Below are 19,891 nucleotides of genomic sequence, written 5' to 3' on the forward strand. Positions count from 1 at the left end.
GCCCCTGGGGCTGTAGAGCGCGGGGTGGGCTCAGAGGGGCACCCTTGAATATCCACTATGCTAAGCAGCGCGTGTTCGCACCTGCTGTCTGGGGCGCCACAGCTGGTACACTTTTGTTCCTAGGAAGTAATGGGACTAAGGAGGAGGGGGTGGGGGAGAGCCGAGAGGACACCCGACTCCGGGAAGACGGGCAGACACAAGGAGAGGGCCCTGGGAGGGGTCCTCTTTATTAATGACTCTAGCTGCAAGTCGGTTTGTTGCAGGGGGTGGGTGGGCACAGTCTGTAGGATGGGGTCCTACACCCACCCAGTCCCCAGCTCCTGGAGACCCCTCCGAGGCGCAGCCACCTGTACTCTCCCATGGTGGCCAGGCTGAGAGGGCCCGGCAGCTACCATCTGATGAGAGCGCCTGGAGGAATCCTCACAAGGGCCCTAGGAGATAGGTACGACTGTAATCCCCATTTTACAGATGAGGAAACTGAGACTGTGCAGAGTGTGACACAACATTCCCAAGTCCTCTGATGCCAGGACTTTAATCCATGTGGACTGAGTCCGGCTCATTGGCTTTTACCCAAGAAGGTCCCTCAAACCTCCTTGTTATTAAAGCCAATGTCTTCAAGACTGTCAGAGGGAATTCTGGCTGGTTTGAACACTATCATCCCCGAACAACTTCAGATACAAACCAGAATATCCTGGGTTGTATTTGCAAGAGTATTGTAAACTGTTATTTCTCTGTGGAGCCCCTTAAAGGTGGCTGGAAGGCACTGGGTCTTCCACTTTCCCTAAGGGATTCAAAGGTCCTCCATGGACCTCTCCCCAAGGCCAGGCTAACCAACAGGGTCTAATGAGCCTCCCCCGGGTGCTGACGAGCTATGGTGTACCCCTCAGCTGCTGGACCCCGAGGACTTCCGGCCGAGGAAGGGAGGTGGCACTGGTACGTGGTTTGCCTCCCGTACCAAGATGCCCGCAGCATGTTTGCAGCTTTCACTGGCCTGGGTTAAAATCCCAGTTTTACCGCTCACCAACTGTGTGGCCTTGGATGAGTCACCTTGCCTCTCTGAGCTTCAGTGTCCTCGTCTGTACTTTGTAAGGATAGATCTTCCTCACAAGGTTGTTTGAGGATTAAATGACACAATGCATTGAGCATTTCACCACCAGGAGCCTGATGCACAAGAAGCACTGAGGTACATTTACTATACTTATTTTCAGTGGTAGATGAATTTTCACAAGATAAATTGTTCTTGTTCTCCTCCTAGAGAGAAGAAAGCAAACTCGGAGAAGATGAGTTGCTTGCTCAGGGTCAGACGTTAAGTGATGGAGCTAGAATTCAAACCCAGTTATGTCAGAGTTTAGAGCCCTGACTCACTCAGTCTGTGTAATATCTCCCCCTTAGAGAATCTTCTAGACTGTTGAAAATCTAGATTATCCTAAGTAAGAGTAACCAGGTTCTCTGCTGCCTTCTGGGGCTTCTGTTTACTTGGGTCGCTGATGATTGGCACACTGCAACAGCCCAGTACGTGCCCAGTACGTGTTTATTAAATAATAACAGTAAGTAGCGTTTCCAGAACATCTGTGGGCCAGGCAGTGGACTAAGCATTTTACACAAGTGATCTCATTTAACTCTTAAAACAGACCTAGAAAGTAGATCCCATTTTGATGATGAGAAATTTGAGTCGGGGGATGTTAAATAACTTACCGACATCCAAGAGGGTGTGGATTGGAATCCAGATGTTTGGACTCCACAGCAGCGAGAAACCCAATCTGTGCCGAGTGCCTACCAAGTGCTAAGCATCATCCTCGGGACATCACTTCTATTTTCTCACACAATCCTCACAATCATCTTTTAAAACAGTTTCGAAACCCCATTTTACAGATGAGAAAACTAAGGCTGGGTAACTTTAAAGTGTGTTTGTCCAAGGTCACATAGCTGTCCGACTACAGCGGTTCTCTATTTACTGGCCCAGGATGCTCCACTCTGTTTCAAAGTTGAGGTCTTCAACCAAAGTTGGATTGCTCTATAGAGATGGGGGCAGCCATGGCTATGGGAGGTGTAGTTCTCACACGAAATATGAGAAGCCTCGTGGCTTTTCCCACAAGGAGGCCAGGCAAACTTGCTATTTCCTGACTCTCTCTGAGGGAGGGGATGTCAGTGATAGACTGTGAGCAGACAGTGATGAAGTGTCTGGAGGTAAGATGAACATAAATAGATAAACCAGGGTTGGGGTGGACAAAAGGCCTGCAGGCCTGCTCTTGCCCTGCAAGTACACAGCCAAGAGCCTTGCTGGGAACTGTCCTCGTTGCCTTCGGCTTCTCCTCTCTCCTCTCCTTGCCTCCTTCCCCGCTGTACTATTGGAGTCCATCCCCCACTCCCACCTTCAGAAGGAACTGCTTTAGATGAAGACCCCAGGCCCTTCATACCTTCATGTTCAAAAGCAGGGCAGGGAGCATCTATGTTACTCAATTGCATCTAAGACTTAAAGATCAAGTAAGGTGGATTGTTTTGTTTTTCCTCAAATTCATCAGGTAAAAAGCAAAAGACCTTGAGCCTGGAGTTACTAAATCCTGAAGGTCAAGGTCTGGGCTGACATCTTGGATTTGTTTCTTCCACACACGCCAGGTTTAGCCAATCTCGCCACACACTGTGCCAGACAAGCTTCTCCTGGGCTCCATAACACTCAGCACATTGGGCACTTAGTAGGTGGTTCAGGGAGTCCTGGCGACCGTCCTACCCACAGCTTGAGCTCAGGGGCAGCCAGCAGCCCCGCCCCGTCGGGCTGCGCTTGGCAAGCAGAGGTCAGAGTCTGAGGCTTCTCTGCAGGAAGCGCACCATGAAGAGAAAGTTGAACCTACACTTCATATAGTTTAAAAATGATTTGTCAATGGTGACAATTTACAAAAATATATTTCTGTTGTGGCATCTCCCAATCGCTGGGATTTATGGCTTCATCTCTTGGATTTGAAAGCACCCCCGCATGCTTTGGCAAATGGGAAAATGTATGAACAATTTGTTGGCTTTTTTTTTTTATCAAGTTTCCCCAAATATGTAAACTCTGAGAGCGCCTTATTCTTTTTAAATGATCATTCATTTGTCTCCAGACTCCATCTTTTGGCACAATTTATTACTCTCTATTTCAAAAAACTTAAATGCATTTTGCATATTAGCACGTAACTCTTGTTCCTGTCTCCTCAGTTGTGGAAAGGGCTGGATTGCTTTTATAAAGAAAAAAATGGCTAATAAAATTGGCCTCAGCACCATTGCTCTGCAATTCTTATGAACAGTAAAGTGGTACTTACCGTCATTGATGTTAAAAGCTATTTCTAAATTATGGTGCCATTTATTATCTCTAGTGTCCAAAGTAAGTTTAAATGATGCTTATAATTCATGTTTTACCAAATTTCCTTTTCCCCCCGAGGATACCTCTGATTAACTTATGCACATTAAAGCGCTTTTTAAATTCTTCTTTTATTGCCATTATGCTCTGAAAATCTCAGCGATTCTCAAAAATGGGTAATAAACTTGAGATAAAATGCTACAGTTTTAGATCAATGCTGACATATCACTGTGGTGATTTCTACAGAGCTAAAGTGATAATGCTTCATATTTACGGAATATATACTAGGTTATTACTACAGTATTACCATTTTGTTCTAAGATGAAATGAGTAATTTACCAATTTATTAAACTGTTACATTTAAGTATTGCTTAGGACATTACCACCCCAATCTGTTTACTTAGCTTGAAGAGTTACCATTAAGATACCCTGTTTATTTAGGTAAAATTTGTAATCATCATGCCTTCCATTAACCAACTTATTTTTCTGCAAGGCTAATTGTCTGGAAATGAGTTTCTTCTTATTTACTGTGCTACATTCTGCTTAGCTGGCTAAAAACGTCACCCCAGCAAGAAGTGCTAGGGAAATTAATAATACATACAGAGAACAGTTTTAATTAGTATAATACCAAATGTTAATAAAAGATTTATGACACCGTTAAAAAGTTCTAACAGAAGAGATCTTAACAGCTTCGGGCTCAATTTGTCAGGAGAGGACGACCCTCTTGTGGGAGGCCAGATTTGGGAGATTCTCAGAAGCTGCTGGAGCTCCCAGGAGCGCTGGCTGGAGGTGAGAGGCTCTGCCTTTAGAAGGGGTTTGCTGGGAGCTGAATAGAATGGGTGCTGAACGCCAATTCTAACTTGAAAGACACCAAGTTTTGTGCAAAGTAGGAGAGGAATACAGGCCAGCCTGGGGCCCTTCAGAGACATTTCCTGGGGCACCGTTGTCTTTAGGGAGTTGGGAATAGGACTGTGAGAGACTCGGATGTTGGTAGCTCACAAGCTAGGGGAGAAACAGATCGACGTGGAACTAGGAAAAGGACGAACGATATTCACTGAGTAGTGTGTGCCATTTGCTTACATACATCTAATGCTTACAGCAGACAGCTAGCATTATCCTCATTTTTGCGGTCAGGATGTAAAGCCCTTGGAAGGATAAGGCCCTCACCTGAGGTTATGCAGCTAGGGAGTAGAGCAGAATTTGAACCCAGGTCACTGGAAACCTCGCAGCACTGACTCCTGCCAGGCAATACCAATGTGAGAGGCGAGCAACCCCATTATTCCTCTGCACCTTTGTGCACACGATGTCCATCAGATGGGCATCCAGACAAGCAATGGGATGCTTCCATTTTCATCTGGGTGAGCTGGTGCGTGCTCATCCTTCCTCTGTCCTGTTGCCCCAAAGGAGCAGAGCTCTTTCTTTCTGTGCTCATCTTCCCTACTGTGACATGAAGGCAGGAGCCATTTCTTACCTTCTTTAGATCCTTGGAGCCTGGTACAGAATAAGCTTTTTAAAAAGATTTAAGGTACCAGGGGGAAAATGAAGTGAAAAGGAGAGACGCATACAACTTCTGTTCATAGCGCTCAGGAGAAATAGTGACCCGAGAGAGAGATATTCTGTTGGACTGTAGGACATCGTGCATCCCCCTCCCCGCCCCCAAGCCCACACAACCCCAACTGAAGTTTAAGAGGCTGTTTTCAGTACCCACTTTTCCACCCCGGAGAGCCAGGTCTAGGAGTGGCAGGAATCCTTTGTAGTGTGAGCTGGTTCTTTCCTAGCACGCATAATAAAAACTTGACCAAGCCAGCTACTTTCCTAACACTCTCCAATTTGAGAAACTCCATATGATGAGGCTCTTGTAGGCCACTGATTCTTCTTGGTTAAAAGAGAAAAACAAAAACCAAAACCAACAATAGTTCTTGGACAGGAGTTCTCCAGGATATGCAGCAATCAATACAGCCTGGGCTCCTTCAAGAAAAGGAAACAAAAGGGGCACCTGGGTGGCTCAGTCTGTTAAGCATCTGCCTTCTGCTCAGGTCATGATCTCAGGGTCTTGTGATGGAGCCCCGCATCGGGTTCCCTGCTCAGCAGGGAGCCTGCTTCTCTCTCTCCCCTGCTTATGCTTTCTCTCTCTCTCTCTTAAATAAATAAATAAATAAATAAATAAATAAATAAATAAATAAATAAAATCTTTAAAAAGAGAGGGAGAGAGAAACAATATCTGGGACCAGCACCAATATCTGAGGCTCACCTGAACCCCTTGCTCTTCCCAGCTGTTCCCTCTGAGAAGGGGTTTTGGTCATTCAGTGGATGAATGCATGAACAAATTATGGTTTATACACACAATGGAATATTATCCAGCCATCAAAAGGAAGGAAGTACCCATACATCCTACAACCGAGATGAACCTCCAAAACATTATGCTAAGTGAAAGAAGTCAGGCACAAAACGTCACATATTGTATGATTCCATTTACACGAAATGTCCAGAAAAGGTAAGTCCCTAGAGACAGAAGAGGGACTGGTGGTTGCCAGGGACAGGGGAAGGGAGGAATTGTGAGTGATTACTTAATGGGTTAGGAGTGTTTTTTCTGGGGTGATGAAAAGTTCCAGAACTAGAGCGAGGTGGTGGTTGTACAACATTGTGAATACGCTAAATGCCACACCGAATTGTACAGATTAAAACAGTTAACTATATGTTATGTGAATTTCACCTTAAGTTCTTTTTTTAAAAAGGCACTTAAGGAATACTAGTATAAGTGTCCAAAGCTCCATATACCTGCGTGTTTGGCATAGCAGTGGCCGCGAGAAGGAAATGCTAGAATAATCATATGTCCATCATTTAGAGATTGGTCACATAAAATAACATCATTCATAGTATGGAATGAAAGACAACCATAAAAAGAGTGGGAGAAATTGATAGCCACTAGCATGGAAAGATGTCCGAATGCACTATTAAGTAAAACAATTGAGTTGCAAAATCATATGTCTGTGACATCTCAGTAAAACACCTTACCCGCTGGTGGGCCTTGTGTCAGCATAGGAGGGAAGTCGGAGAGGGTCTGCTCAGGTTCCTGCTGAGGAAAGAATGCCAGAGTGGGAGGAGGCTTTCATTTCTCACGGTATTGCATGGTCATTTGCAAAACTTAAAGATTTTTGGAAGATAAATGTTTTGAGTTAAGTCAAAAGCTACAATAATGTCTAAGAGGTAGAAGAGTAGTGAAGGTAAGAGAAAATGACCTGTGTCCTGCCACCTAAACCTTTTTTTTAGTTTATATGGCTCAAAGTTTTTTTATTTTTTTTTAAACACATAGGACACCAAGATTTGAAAAAACAAAAAATGATGAAACACGGGGAAAAGTAAGACATCAAAAGATGACACTGGAGGCTAAGCAGGGCCCGACTGGGCCTGTGTTTCTTCTGAAGCCCGGCACCGTGCCTTGAAAATGATAGGAACTCACTAATGTCTCAACTCCCCAATTTTTTAAAGACTTAAAAACGTACTCCATTTTCTGTCAGAAACCAGCACGGACACATTGAATGTAAAACGTTTATAAGACAAAATGGTTGTTACATGTGCAAAGTGTGAGGACGCTTTTTAACTAAGCGATTCTGGAGGATGAATGCCCAGGGAAAACCTTCTTATCTCAGTTATTGGAATGTTTCAGAAGGTTTTTTACCCTAAATGACTTGGGTAATTCTCTCCAATCTTTCACTTTGTTTTGACTAGCTCTGCAGACTGATTTGAGTTCAGAGGGATATCAGTTACTTCAACGAAATAATCTTTGAAATTCATTCTGCAGCTCATGATTTTTTTGTTTTGTTTTGTTTTTTTTTCAGTGGCTTTTCTTAAACAGCCAACATCTTAATTTCTGCTGTTTTATCCCTTTTCAAAAGATAGTGGTCTTAGACTCTGGAGAATGGAATGGACCTCAGTGGGTCCATTTTGTGTGTGTGTGTGTGTGTGTGTGTGTGCGCATGTTGTGTGGTGGCATATGCATGTACCATGACAGCCCCCATGTCAAATTTTCGAGGCAAAAGACAGCTAATTTTTCTCTCTTATTTTCAGTGTATTATTTTCTGTGGGCTCTAAATAATTGATAAGGAGGTCCCTTTCCATAATTAAAATGGATGTCCCTACACGTCAACACCAATAGCTTTTCCAGTGATGAGTGAATTTAGATACATGTTAGGTCTGGATGGGTTGCTGTGCAGAGAGTGTGCAGAGTGGGGCCTGGGGGCTGGTAGGAGACACAGGGCCGGTTGCAATGCAGATGACAAGAGAGCAGAAAGGACAGAAGCCTGGGAGATTACCTGGAGAAAATTCCCTGCCTAGCCCCAAGGTCACCTTGAACAAGTAGGTGAGCCAGGCATAGAAAGGCAGTGTTAGGGCAGGAAGTTTGAAAACATACTTGGTGCCATTTGGAATCTGTTCAGTTTCTTTTGTCTTTCTTCCAACCCCTAATGCCCTCCCAGTGTTTTACCTTCTTACTAACATCTCCCAGTTGCCCCTTTCCTTGATCAAAACCTGCTGCTGAAATTTTCCCTGGCAAGGCAGTGTGTGTGTGTGTGTGGGGGGGGGTGTCAGTAGAACCTTCTAGGTGTGGTTACCATCTTACAAACATCAAAGTCAGTTCATTCACCTTTGGGTTTGACCGACACTTCCTCCTCCCCCACCAGGGGCCCTATGCGGCTCCCAGTGCTGGAGACTTTACAAGAAAAGGCTCCCTGTCCTGGAGGAACTCACACAGAGGGTAGGCAGACAGATGGGGCTGTGGGGAGCAGGTTAGGTGCGAGGACTGGGCGCAGAGGGACACAGAGGGACACAGAGGATAGACGGTCTGTGACCATGCAGGTGGGACTGACCCAGTGGAAAAGCTGCCCCCCGGACAGGAAGTGGGCAGGGTGGCCGGACAGCGTGTGGAAGGGGGAAGAAGATGGCAGACAGCTGGGTGGGCGAGGGTCCATTCATGGGAGTTGAATTCCTTGTCTAGGAGCTGGAACATCAATCTGTGTGTGTCGCTGAGGCGTGGAAAGACTTTATGCAAGGGTGTGTATGTGGTGGGAGGAGGGCTGTTGAACTTTAGGGAAGTCCCTGGTGGCCCAGGGAGGTGGGTCTGGGGGTGAGACTAGAAGCAGGACTAAAGGTTCAAGCTGTGAAAGAGGGGCTCCCAGAAGGGGGAGGTAGGATGGCACTGGGCTCCCGAGACCTCCTCCCAAGTGAGAAAGAGAGAGGAGAGGTGCGGCAGGCCTGAGTGACAGAGACCAGGCGACTGAAGAGGACGGTTTACAGTCCAGACCTCCCTGAAGGCTCCAGTCACAGTCTGACAGGGAGGCGGGGCTGGGAAAAAGATGGGGCAGGTTCCAGCCCCAGCACCCTGGCCGCGGAGCTCTGTGACCTGGGACAAGTGACTTCGCCTCTCTGAAGCACAGGGTCCTTCCCTGTGATTTGGGCATAACCGTACCTGCTTTGCTGCTCTCCGCCCACCACATCCTCGCTGCTGGATGCAAAGCAGGGCCGATTATTTTCTGGAGGCGGAATAGGCCGTTCTGCAAATGCACTTACAGAGGAGCCCACCCACCGGCTTCTAAGTACAAGAGCTGAGGGTGGGCTGGGTCCATGGGGGGTTCACCACCAAACTCTCCTGAACAAGAACTTTGAACAAGGAAAGAGAAAGCCAGTCTGGATACACTCATTTCCAAGCAGACTCTTGTCAAGCAAAAAAAAAAAAAAGAAAAAAAAGGCGGCAGAGTGTCCATGTCCATTCTGGCAGAAATACCCAAGACCACAGATGCATTTGCCCGCCTGCCCCCGCTGTTCTCTCTGTCTGTCTCCCTCTGGCCTCCTTCAGACGGTCTTGGCTTTGATATCGCCAGCTGACTCTGGAGAGACGACAGGCAGCTCAGAGCGGAGGGCCATCGGGGAAGGAGCCTGTAGATAACTCTGGGAAAGGGGGCCCGTTCTTGGATGGTACCAAGCTCTCAGCTCCGAGAACAAACAGGGCTGATGCTGATCCAAACTTTGAAAAGGCTTTTTACAAAGCAGCCTTGCTGACACGTTAAAGATGTGTAGCCATTTATTTGATTCGTTTAAAATATGCTTAATGCTCCAAGGTCCCTAGGAAGATTTTCCAATGGAAACAAACAAAAAGATCACTATTTAAAGAGAATTTCGGCATCCAATTCTTCCTTTAAGGAAAAAGACAAAGAATTTCTTGCCTTAGCCAAAAGTGGGCCTTTGGGGAACCGCAAGAGCTGTGGCGGATGACACACTTCTCCTGAATGAGCCCACAGGTACCACGGAGGGGATGGAAAGGCTGTTATTAAGGGTGGATTAGTCATGGAGAGGTCAGCTGACTAGCTCTCAGAAATAGGAGCATTGAGTTAGTGGGCGACTACAAGCGTTTTGTCTCAACAGAGAAATTGTTAGAAGGGGGAAAATCCTCATGGCTGCACCGGCCAACTTGTGTGTAATATATGGCCTACTTGCAAAATATTGCACAAGAAATCTGGCAAAGACCCCAGGCTGTTCCTTCCTTCCTTGCTCCTGTGTATAGCCACCTGCCCCATGCTCCCCACCCCCAGCCCCAGCACAGGCATCCACCACCCTCAGCCGGCAGCAAGCAAACCCCGAGTCTTCCATTCATAAAGCAGCTCAGACTGTGTGTGCCATAAATTTAGCTTCAAGAGCAAACCAAGCAAGAGGATGCTCACCCTAGTGACCATGACACTGCACTTCTGTCCTTTGTATCACTGCTGATGTGAATGCTACCACCCGTGTGAGCTTACTGGTTCATGCGGTGGCTGACTCTCTGAAGTGACTGCAATTGTGCGCACAGGGAGGTGAGTACGGAGGGGACTGGATGTGGGCACGGGGACACCAACAGCTTGGCTGTGTCATCCTTCTTTTTTTTTTTTAATTTTTTAAATTCTTTTTTTTTTTTAAGATTTTATTTATTTATTTGACACAGAGAGAGACACAGAGAGAGGGAACACAAGCAGGGGGAGTAGGAGAGAGAGAAGTAGGCTTCCCGCCAAGCAGGGAGCCCCTTGGGGCTCGATCCCAGGACCCTGGGACCATGACCTGAGCCGAGGGCAGATGCTTAACGACTGAGCCACCCAGGCGCCCCAGTGTCATCCTTCTCCTTGGGGTCCACACCTGTGCTTCTCAACCTGCGGGCTCTTTCCCTGGCCATGGGAGCATGTGCCCTGTTGCCCTCCAAACAGGAGCTATTGCTTATAGCCCCCAACCAATAATGGGCAGGGCACTGATGGATTAGTACTCCAGCTGCCTGGCCCTGGGTTGCGAGGCATTTTCTCCTGTCTCCTAGAGGCCCCCAGTGACGCTGACCTCCGGCTGCCACAGTGGGAACTAGCAGGCAGACACACCTTTTGTCGTCTGACTTCCCTTCCTGTCTCATCTCCCTATTCTCTTGCCGCTGTCTCCTGGGATCACCATCAAATAATTACTTGTACCCCTATTCTTGTCTCTTAGTCTGCTTTTGGGGGAACCTGAACAGAGCAACATGGGGTTCCCTACACACAACCCTCTGAAACTGCTCTCTGACCAGAGCAAGCTCATGGTTTAAGTAGTAATTGTGAGCGTGTAAGCTCTTTCCTGAGGTGTCTGATCTGATGTCCGTGAAGCTAGAGGCTGTGGGCAAGAGCAGTTTGATAGGTCCTTTTCCGTATATGTTTTCCTCCCCTGATGGACAGCTCAGGCTTGTCATTTGTAATGATTACTTGGCATCCCATTGTTCTTTCTCCCTGTAGGCAGAGCCAGGGCCATGGGCTGGCAACCTGTCAGGGGCCCCACGCTTGCAAGAGTCCTGCACTTGGTTTTAGTGCTTGACTGTTGCCATCTTGGAATACTTAATTTTTCAGCAAGAGGTTCCTTATTTTCACTGTGTGGTGGGCCCACACATGGTAGAGCTGGTCCTGTCTGCATAATTTAGATGATCCTGACTGTTGAGCATTCCCCCACCTAATTTTCTTCCTCTTTAAATAGGCCAGTGCCAACAATCAAGGAAGACAATATTATCCAATTGGCCGAGACCAAAAGCGACACTCTACTATGTTGGCAAGAGTAGGGGAGACAGGCGTTCTCATACACTGCTGGCAGGAGTGTTAATCGGCCAGCCTTTTTGACAATTTGACAATATCGTTACTAATTTAAAATGCCCATTCCTTTAATTGATTGATTCCACAAAGAGGTCTTTATCCAATAGATACACTTCTATGTTTCAAAGAAGTATGTATGAGGTAATTCAATCCCAGCACCATTTAAAAAAGCAGTTGATTGTAAATAATCTAAATAAATATCAATAGGGAATGGATTCAATAACATAGGGAATAATGACATCATTGAATACTATGCAACCATTAAAAAGATGGACTGATAATGTAACCATCTCCAGATACATTGCAGAGTGAAAAAGCAGTCCAGCACGAGGTACATGTCAACTTACATTTGTATAAAAAAAAAAAAAAGATGAGAAGGACTAGACATTTTTAACACATGCATAGGCTGACTCTGGAAGGAAGGAAGAGCTAGTTTCAAGACTGCTGTGAAGAGGGGAGCTGGGGAATGGGAGACAAGGAAGGAAGACAACCGACTGTTCACTCCTTGGACTCTTTTTTTTGGTGTTTTAATTTTCTTTTCCTTTTCCCTGTATTTTTGAAATCAATTCCAAACATCTGCTACTTTATAATGTTAAAAAAAGAAGGGGGGTTTGGGAGCCAGCAAGAAAGTTAGCTAACAGGATGCCCAGCCAGCCGGGCAACCTTTCTGCTCTGACTTCAAGCTTGTGGCCTGGAGCCACCAGGACTCCAGAAAAGCCCGAAGCTCATTTCTGGATTGCCCTGTCAACTTCCTCCGCTCTCCCTCTGGGACTGCCCCTGTAAGGTCCCAAGCGACAAGTCTTTTGAAATCCAGAGGAAATGAAAACCTTTTTACTGTTCTTGATGAGTTTGTACACTTTTCTCTGCTTTGAAAACAAGTGTGTAAAGTGATTGTGTCTCCTCTTAATTTCCCCCCTTTGGCTGCCAGGAAGCTCACAGACAAATTCTGAGCTCAATTACATGTTAGCCACATGAATGGTAGGTTAAAGGGTGTGATTTTCTACCCCTGTTATATGTTCTTTGATCCTGATTCTCTATTTATATTTGGATTGATTTTATTGTAAATGGGCAAGGATAGTATTTTGGATTTTCAACTGCTCTTTTTTCCTCCCTGTATTTCCTTGTGGCCCTGCTCTCCCCACCCCCTCCCTCATTCAGTCCAGAGCAGAATAAGCCCAGGTGGCATCTGTGCCTGAGGGAAGGCATGTCACAGTAGGATGAGAAAAATCTCCTTTGAGTTTCAAAGCCCAAGCTCTGTGGGACTGTGGGACTGAACAGTGGATTTGAGAAGGGAGATAATGAGTCCACAGAGCCAAGCTGGCTGAAGCTTCTAGGCTGGAGCAAGAGTGAGCAAAAGGCAGTTGAGAGTTAAGGGAACAACAGAAAACCCAGAGTGCTGTGGGAACTCTGTCCCAGGGGACGCCTGGACCCTGCTTCCCACTCAACTTACAGAGAAAGCACATCGTGGCAGAAGTGGCTGTGCAGTTAGCCAGATGGGCCTGAGACGGCCTCCCAGAGGGGCCTGCACCCCAGAGGGCACAGGAACTGTGCCCAGGTGGGGGGCATCTGGATGATGTGGTGAGAGGATAGGAGGGCAGCGTCTGTCACGAACCCAGGACCAGTGTTGGAGCATGGTCATCACCCCAGGTGCTAGCCTGCAGGACGGGCGCTGAGGACAAGCATCTGGCCAGCCTTGATGTCCTGTAGCCCCCAGATCTGAGAGCAGCCCAGAGAAACAGTGACCTGATCGAGATAAACTTCCTGCCATAGAGTGGGACTGGGCTCCTGAAAGAAACTGAGTTGCCTTGTAGAGAAACTGTCCCCAGTCTGCAAAATGTTGAAACTCTGAACCCCTCAAAGGAATGCGAAGGAACAACAAATGAAGACAGCAGAAAAGAGTCTTATCCTAAAATGAATCCTTTCCAGACCCTTCTATATAAGGGAACCCTGGGACAGGCTGCACTCCCCATCCCCTCCAGGAGCCCTAGGGTAGTCCCTCTGATAAAGGTAGAATTTCCAGGCTGGGGACACAACTAGATCCGTCTCCCGCATTTTGATGGGCCAGGAAGCGATCTGACTCATTTCCTACCCTTCCTCGGTAACAAATGCTTTCTGAATAAACTGGTCTGCCACCAAGCACAGTTAATGGCCTGGAAGCTTCCCAGGTGCTCCAGGAAAGAAGAGGCCTTTTAACCACGGTTTTTGGCCTTCATAACTAATGTCAACCTTAAATGCTATTTGTAATAACAAATGAATGCTTGTCTGAGTCTGAGAGCCTTTGCTAACTGTGCTCCCAAGCTTTATTATTTCGCTGATGGAGACTGCTTTTGTCATCTGGAGCAGTCTGACCCTTAGTTTACCTGTCTTTCAAATGAGCAGAAGAATAATTTCTTCGTGGGGGACTGATGCTGAGCAGATGTTCGCAGAGCCCCCTAGGATCACCGAGACAGGTCTCCCAGTAGAGTTGAGGTTGTTGTTATGTAATCATTTTCCCTTCTAGTTTTGATTAAAAAAATGATCCATGTGCATCTATGTACACAAATGTGTCTCTGCGGATGGGGGCATGAACATTGGAGCCACGACCACGCAGGTCAGAATAGAAGCGGGGTGTCCCCACAGCAAGGCTCTCTCGCAGCCCCAAATTACACAAACGGAATACCTGGTGGGGTGGGGGGGGATCTTTTTTTTTTTAATGGAGATGTTCCTGACCTTCGTGCATCACACATTTGTGGTGAGAGGGTGGGAGAGGCGGCCTTATTCGCCGTGTGGCAGACTCTAGTGCCCTCTGCTGTCATTTGGGAAACAAACCCTTCTTTAGGGAGTCATCAATGTCTACCACAAGGAAGGAAAACCAACCAGAGTACTGGAACCAACAAAGTTTCCACCTGAATTTGGTTGGCCCTGTTTCCAGTTATCTGGGTCGGAGCACAGGGATCCCCCACAGAGCCTCGGATGTCCTGCTACGCCGGCCTCGGTGTTCACCCCACAGATGGAACTGCCGTGTCTCGGAACAGAAAAGCAAACTGACCGAATACCAAGACTCGCAGGGACTGGAAGAGCGTGCCTGCGTATTTTTGGAGAGATCGTTAAGAGGGTAGTCTTGGCTGGATTCGATACAGCCCAGAGCTGTTGTGTTCTGAGGGTTATTTATTCATTTTAAAGTTTGCTTTAATTTTATTTTTTTGTCCATCAGGCAAGGCAAGGACGCTAATTTGGCCCCGCAGTGCAGCATTCTTCACTGGCTGTGCACCCCTTCGTCTGTGCCTCTCTGTAACACCTGGGTATGGCCCAAAGATCAAGTGTGCATTTACTCTGGAAGTGAACAGGATATTTGCCCATTAATTTCCACTCCAGTGCTCTAAGCCCCATATAAGGCACGGTTAATATAATCTCACTTCAGATGACACTCGGAGGAGCAGGAAGACAATTTGTGGGGGGAAAGGAATAAGAGGCAGTGCGCATTTAACGGGAATGTTAATATTTACTCGTTGCCACACTTGGTATGTGGGAGGCTGCAAAGTCACTAAGTGGGGATTACATCTTCAATTAAGTAGTGGTAGCGGGGGGAGTCAGTGATGTTTCACAGAGGGAAACTGCCGAAATCATACTTTAAGGAGAATAATTTTTTTAAAAGCTACAAAAAAAAATTGAAATAAAAGCCCGAGGGGAAAAAATAGAGGGAACATTTCTGTTTAGGGAATCCTAATATTTTGGCTGAGCACATTATGTAAAATTAAATACTATTTTAAACCAAGGAGATATAATATCTAATTAAGTTTTTGTGGTTGATGGGCTGAGAGAGGATTGTGATTGTTGCATCCATTGAACTGAAAGAAGTAGAAAAATTAAATAACACTGTTCTATAGTGACTTCCACCCAGACATACAAGCAGACTTCCATATTTCGCTTTTACTCTGCCCCCTACCTAGGACTCACTGAAGGCATGAAAGAGAAAATGAAAATGTGCACAATGAGCTCATTAAGCCTTATAAGTACCCCAAGGAGCAGGAATCAAGAGTTGTTAGCCTCATTTCCGAGCTGTGACCATGGGTTCTGTGGGGGCCGAGGGATTCTCATCCAGGGTCACCCTGTGAGTCCAGGGGTGGAGAAAGAACAGAACCACTATCATCCAGCTGTACCTGGAACTTCTGCTCCGGAATGCTCTCTGCTCTACAGTAAGAAGAATGTCAAACTTTGGGATGTGGAGCCTTCTGTTATTGATCAGAATTACCAAGAAGCACTAAGATTTTAAGGCTATTTGGAGTCTTACAGGAATTTCAATGTGAAGTGTGCAGAAACCAAAGACAAAAGATTAGTTTTTAAAGGATGTTGACTTCTGAGACTAATTATTACATTAGGATATTCAAATACTTAATAAAATAGTTTTAAACATATGAGATATATGTGATTTTCAATGGGTGATTTTTTAAAAAACTTAGATTGAAGATTTATTTATTTATTTGAGAGAGAGAGAGAGCACTCGCGCAGGAGTGGGGGGGAGGGGCCAAGGGAGAGAGAGTGGGGAGGAAGGGCAGAGGAAGAGAATCTCAAGCAGACTCCCCAATGAGCAGGGAGCCCAACGTGGGGCTCAATTCCATGACCCTGAGATCATGACCCAAGCTGAAATCAAGAATTGGATGCTTAACTGACTGAGCCACCTAGGTGCACTGAATAGTGGGCTTTCTTAAACTGAATTGAAATACCTATAAAATACCAAAAGACAACGTAGACAAAGAACTCCACGTGCGAAGACTGAATGTTTCAATCATATTCCTTAGTTTTTCCCTTAAATTTACCATCACAGATGTACAATTATAGAACTAGCCATTTTTATTTTATTTTATTTTAAGATTTTATTTATTTTTTTGACAGAGAGAGACACAGCGAGAGAGGGAACACAAGCAGGAGGAGTGGGAGAGGGAGAAGCAGGCTTCCCACAGAGCAGGGAGCCCGAGGCGGGGCTCGATCCTAGCACTCTGCGATCACGACAGAGCCAAAAGCAGACGCTTAATGACTGAGCCATCCAGGCACCCCTATCCACCATTTTTAAAAGTTTAACCTTTGGTAATATCTATTTTGTATATAGTTCCTGAGATAAATTAAGCAGGGCCATATTTAATATTGGGGGGGAAGAACTCTCGGGACATCTTCATACCAAGTTGAAAGAAATTTGGTCAGAAGGCTATTTGAAAGGAGAATATTCAAATTACAATTTGGCGATAAAGAAGTAGTTTAAATAATTGAAAATGAGGAATGAGCTTTGAGAAGTCGCTCTTCGGTGGCCGTTTTTGTTTCAATTGCCACAAGCGAGAAGTAGGTTTTAAAAATAGATCACCAGGGCAGAGCAAGTGTCTCTGACAGGCACTTGCAGGCAGGATTCTAGAAATTCCAATCATTTAACAAATTGCACCATTAAAAGTCATAATAGGTCTAAAAGCCATTCTTAAAAGAACTTACTAAGTAATTTGACCTACATAATCATCTTGTTAAATTCATTTGATATCATGAGACAGTTAGTGAAATATGCATAGTACATTATATTAAAGAGAAAAGTACCCTTCAATTGGTATCTGATGTGCACTTTGCAATCGCAGCTATTAGTTGTCTATAAAACTCCTAGACATGATTTGATTTGATTTTATTACTGTTATATCATTTTACTTTGTAACATATAGGGGTGGAGATTACAGGTCGGCTATTGCTTACTAGGAAATATTTAACGAAGGATGTTTTATTTATTAGCATAAAGAGACACAGTGGATTATTGGGTGATTAAAGTGATGATGTGGCTGCCATACTTGTCAAAAGTATAGCTCTAATTTAATAGCAAGGCGACAGTCAGTCTCTGAGTTGATCTATGCCTGAGCAAACTGGCTCTGAAAGCAGGACATTGCCCACTTAAAAGGATCTTTGTAAATTTCTATAATTGCACATTATCAAAAGCAAAGAGCAACAACAATAAACCCACAGAGTGATTTCTCAGTTTTAAGTTTACTTTCTATCTGCCATGAGCCCCTGCATTTTATCTTTTGCATTCCTAACATCCCAAATCAATAACAGAGAATGATATTTAATGTTACTAATCTATGTGGAAAACACAATATTTTTACACGAAGTAAATTGAGAAGAGAATTCAATAAAGGGAACAAAGGAAGAAAGGAACTAGCGTTTATTGACTGCCTGCTTTGTGCCAGGCTCTGTGCTAAGTGTTCTACAAAGACTAGCAGACTATCTCATTTAATCCTCCAGAAAGCTGCAAAGTGAATGAAGAAATATTTATTTTTAAATTTTGAACTGCACACATGTTTACTAATTTTTTCCTTTGTTTTCCTTTGGTTTAATGTCACTTAAGCCCACAAGTAATGCATATCATCAGAACTACTTCACACCTGGCTGGGGGAGGAGGGAAATGTTGGTAATATCACTTGTCAATGAACACATTTACTGCAATTAGTGTCCATATATTATCTATTCTTAACTCTTGCTCAAAGAATACTTAATCAGAATTTTACTCTGCATATAAATAGGCATAAATATATCCTTCCTGAAATACCAGCTCTTTGCTACTCATTGTGAATTTAAAGAAAGCTTGTAAACCATAAACTGTATCACTTAAATCATCCATTTGTTAATATTTGTTAATTGCATTATTTGTATTTCAGGACAAATTTAGTGCTATTTCAAGGTAAAATATTACAGAGTCTGATTTGTTTTAGGTTACAAGCCAAGATATGGTACAGACCCTTTCTTAATTATTTTACTATGCTAAAAGCTAAAATTGACTGGGTGCATCATAAACCTTCCCTGGGCCTGAGGAGCAGTTTAGTTTCACAGCGCCCTCTGCTGTATTCTGTAAGTTTAGCACTCTTCCAACTCAGCTGAGCTCAGCGAGGAGACAAGCTGAGAGTCAGGGCGGGTCTGGGTCAGGTCCTCAGCCATCAGGGTTCAGAACTTGAATACTGACTGCGAACCCAGGTCCCAGCAGGGTTAGGAAACCAATATGCCTGATGGAACTCCCAGGAATTCTCTTTCCGTCTCCATCCTCTCCCCCAAGCTACGGGGCTCCTGCATCCCGCTGCCTCCACATCTGAAGGGCATCTCACATTCTGCACCTCCAAGGAAGACCTGTTGTCTCACCACTCCCAGCCCAAACGTGCCTTACCTCCAGGTCTTCTCACCTCTGTTCATGGATCACCACTCACTCAGCCCCCAAACCTGGGAGTTGTCTGTGATTTCTCTCTTGCCCTCACCCCACCTGTGGAATGAACAAGGAAGCAGATATAGGATGCAGAATTTCAGGGTATTAACTCACCATGGAAAACAGAAAAGCATCTGTGAAAGCAGGAATAATGTCACCGTGTAATTTCCAGGTAGGTTGACCTACACGGAGAGAGGACAACGCCAATTTACATTTTCCTGTCCATCTCTTATCTAGGTATGATAGATAGGATCCCTTTTGATTCCCACAGCCTCCATCAGACCAGGTAGGGAATAAGTAAGGGATCTGGTTTTAGGTTTCTAAGGGATAAGCACATTCCTTCCTTGTTCTCTGAAATTGTATGCTGGTTATAGCTTCTTGGAGTGGAACTGGACTGCCGCCAAGCCCACCAGTCTGCTTACGGGCCACCTCATGGTGTATTTCACGTCTTTGTGTAGCTCATCTGTGCCCTCATGTGTGGGATCTTTCTACTGTCGCTTGCTGAGGGTAATTTTTTCCCTGTTCTGAGAGACCTATGTGGCCCCTTTGACCACTAGTGTTTACCAGTCAAACTTGCCAATCAAAATTTGGCATACTTGCCAATCAAGGTATCGTCTAAATTTTCTTGGCTAGTTCGATTTAAACAGAACCCATTAATATACACACATGTTGATAACACATACAGAATTCAAAAAATAAACATCAGGCTAATCCTACCACCCAGGGATAACTTCTATTAACACTTGGATGTATTTTTGTAAATAGAGTTTATTTTTTAGAGCAGTTTTAGGTCCACAGCAAAATGAAGTGGAAGATACAGAGATTTCCCATAAACTCCCCGCCCCCTCCACATCCAGCCCCACCCCCCATTATCAGCATCCCCCACCAGAGTGGGGCATTTCTTATAACCAGTGAACCTACATGAGACATCATGGTCAACCACAGTTTAAGGTTTACTCTTGGTGTTGTACAAGTCTGTGGGTTTAACAAATGTATAAGGTCATGTATCTACCATGATAGTATCATACAGAATAGTTTGATATATAAAAATAGTCCTGAAAATCCCCCATGTTCCTCCTATTCATCTCTCTCTCCTTCCTAACCTCTAGCAACCACTGATATTTTCATCTTCTCGTACGTTTTAGTCTCTTCTCTATGTATATGTGTGTATATTAATATCACTACAAAAGTGAGCACATACTATGCATGCACTTTATTTTGTTTTGCTTTCTCTTTAAACTT

At 45.0% G+C, this 19,891-nt stretch overlaps 1 long non-coding RNA gene across 2 annotated transcripts in view; it reads right to left on the bottom strand.

The window, feature by feature from the left end:
• The window catches only part of LOC118521226 (uncharacterized), a 66,072-nt gene that overhangs the window by 21,850 nt on the left and 24,331 nt on the right, over positions 1 to 19,891 (bottom strand). Inside the window, exons 3-4 of one of the 2 annotated variants that reach the window (XR_013445617.1) lie at positions 18,614 to 18,706; positions 6,357 to 6,407 (exon numbers count right to left, since the gene is read on the bottom strand). This is a non-coding gene — a long non-coding RNA (uncharacterized LOC118521226). Of the gene's footprint in view, positions 1 to 6,356; positions 6,408 to 18,613; positions 18,707 to 19,891 lie in introns of those variants that run through there. The other variant, XR_013445618.1, reaches the window with a different exon arrangement.

The sequence above is a fragment of the Halichoerus grypus genome, chromosome 2, assembly GCF_964656455.1.
Source record: "Halichoerus grypus chromosome 2, mHalGry1.hap1.1, whole genome shotgun sequence".
Classification (NCBI taxonomy): domain Eukaryota; kingdom Metazoa; phylum Chordata; class Mammalia; order Carnivora; family Phocidae; genus Halichoerus; species Halichoerus grypus.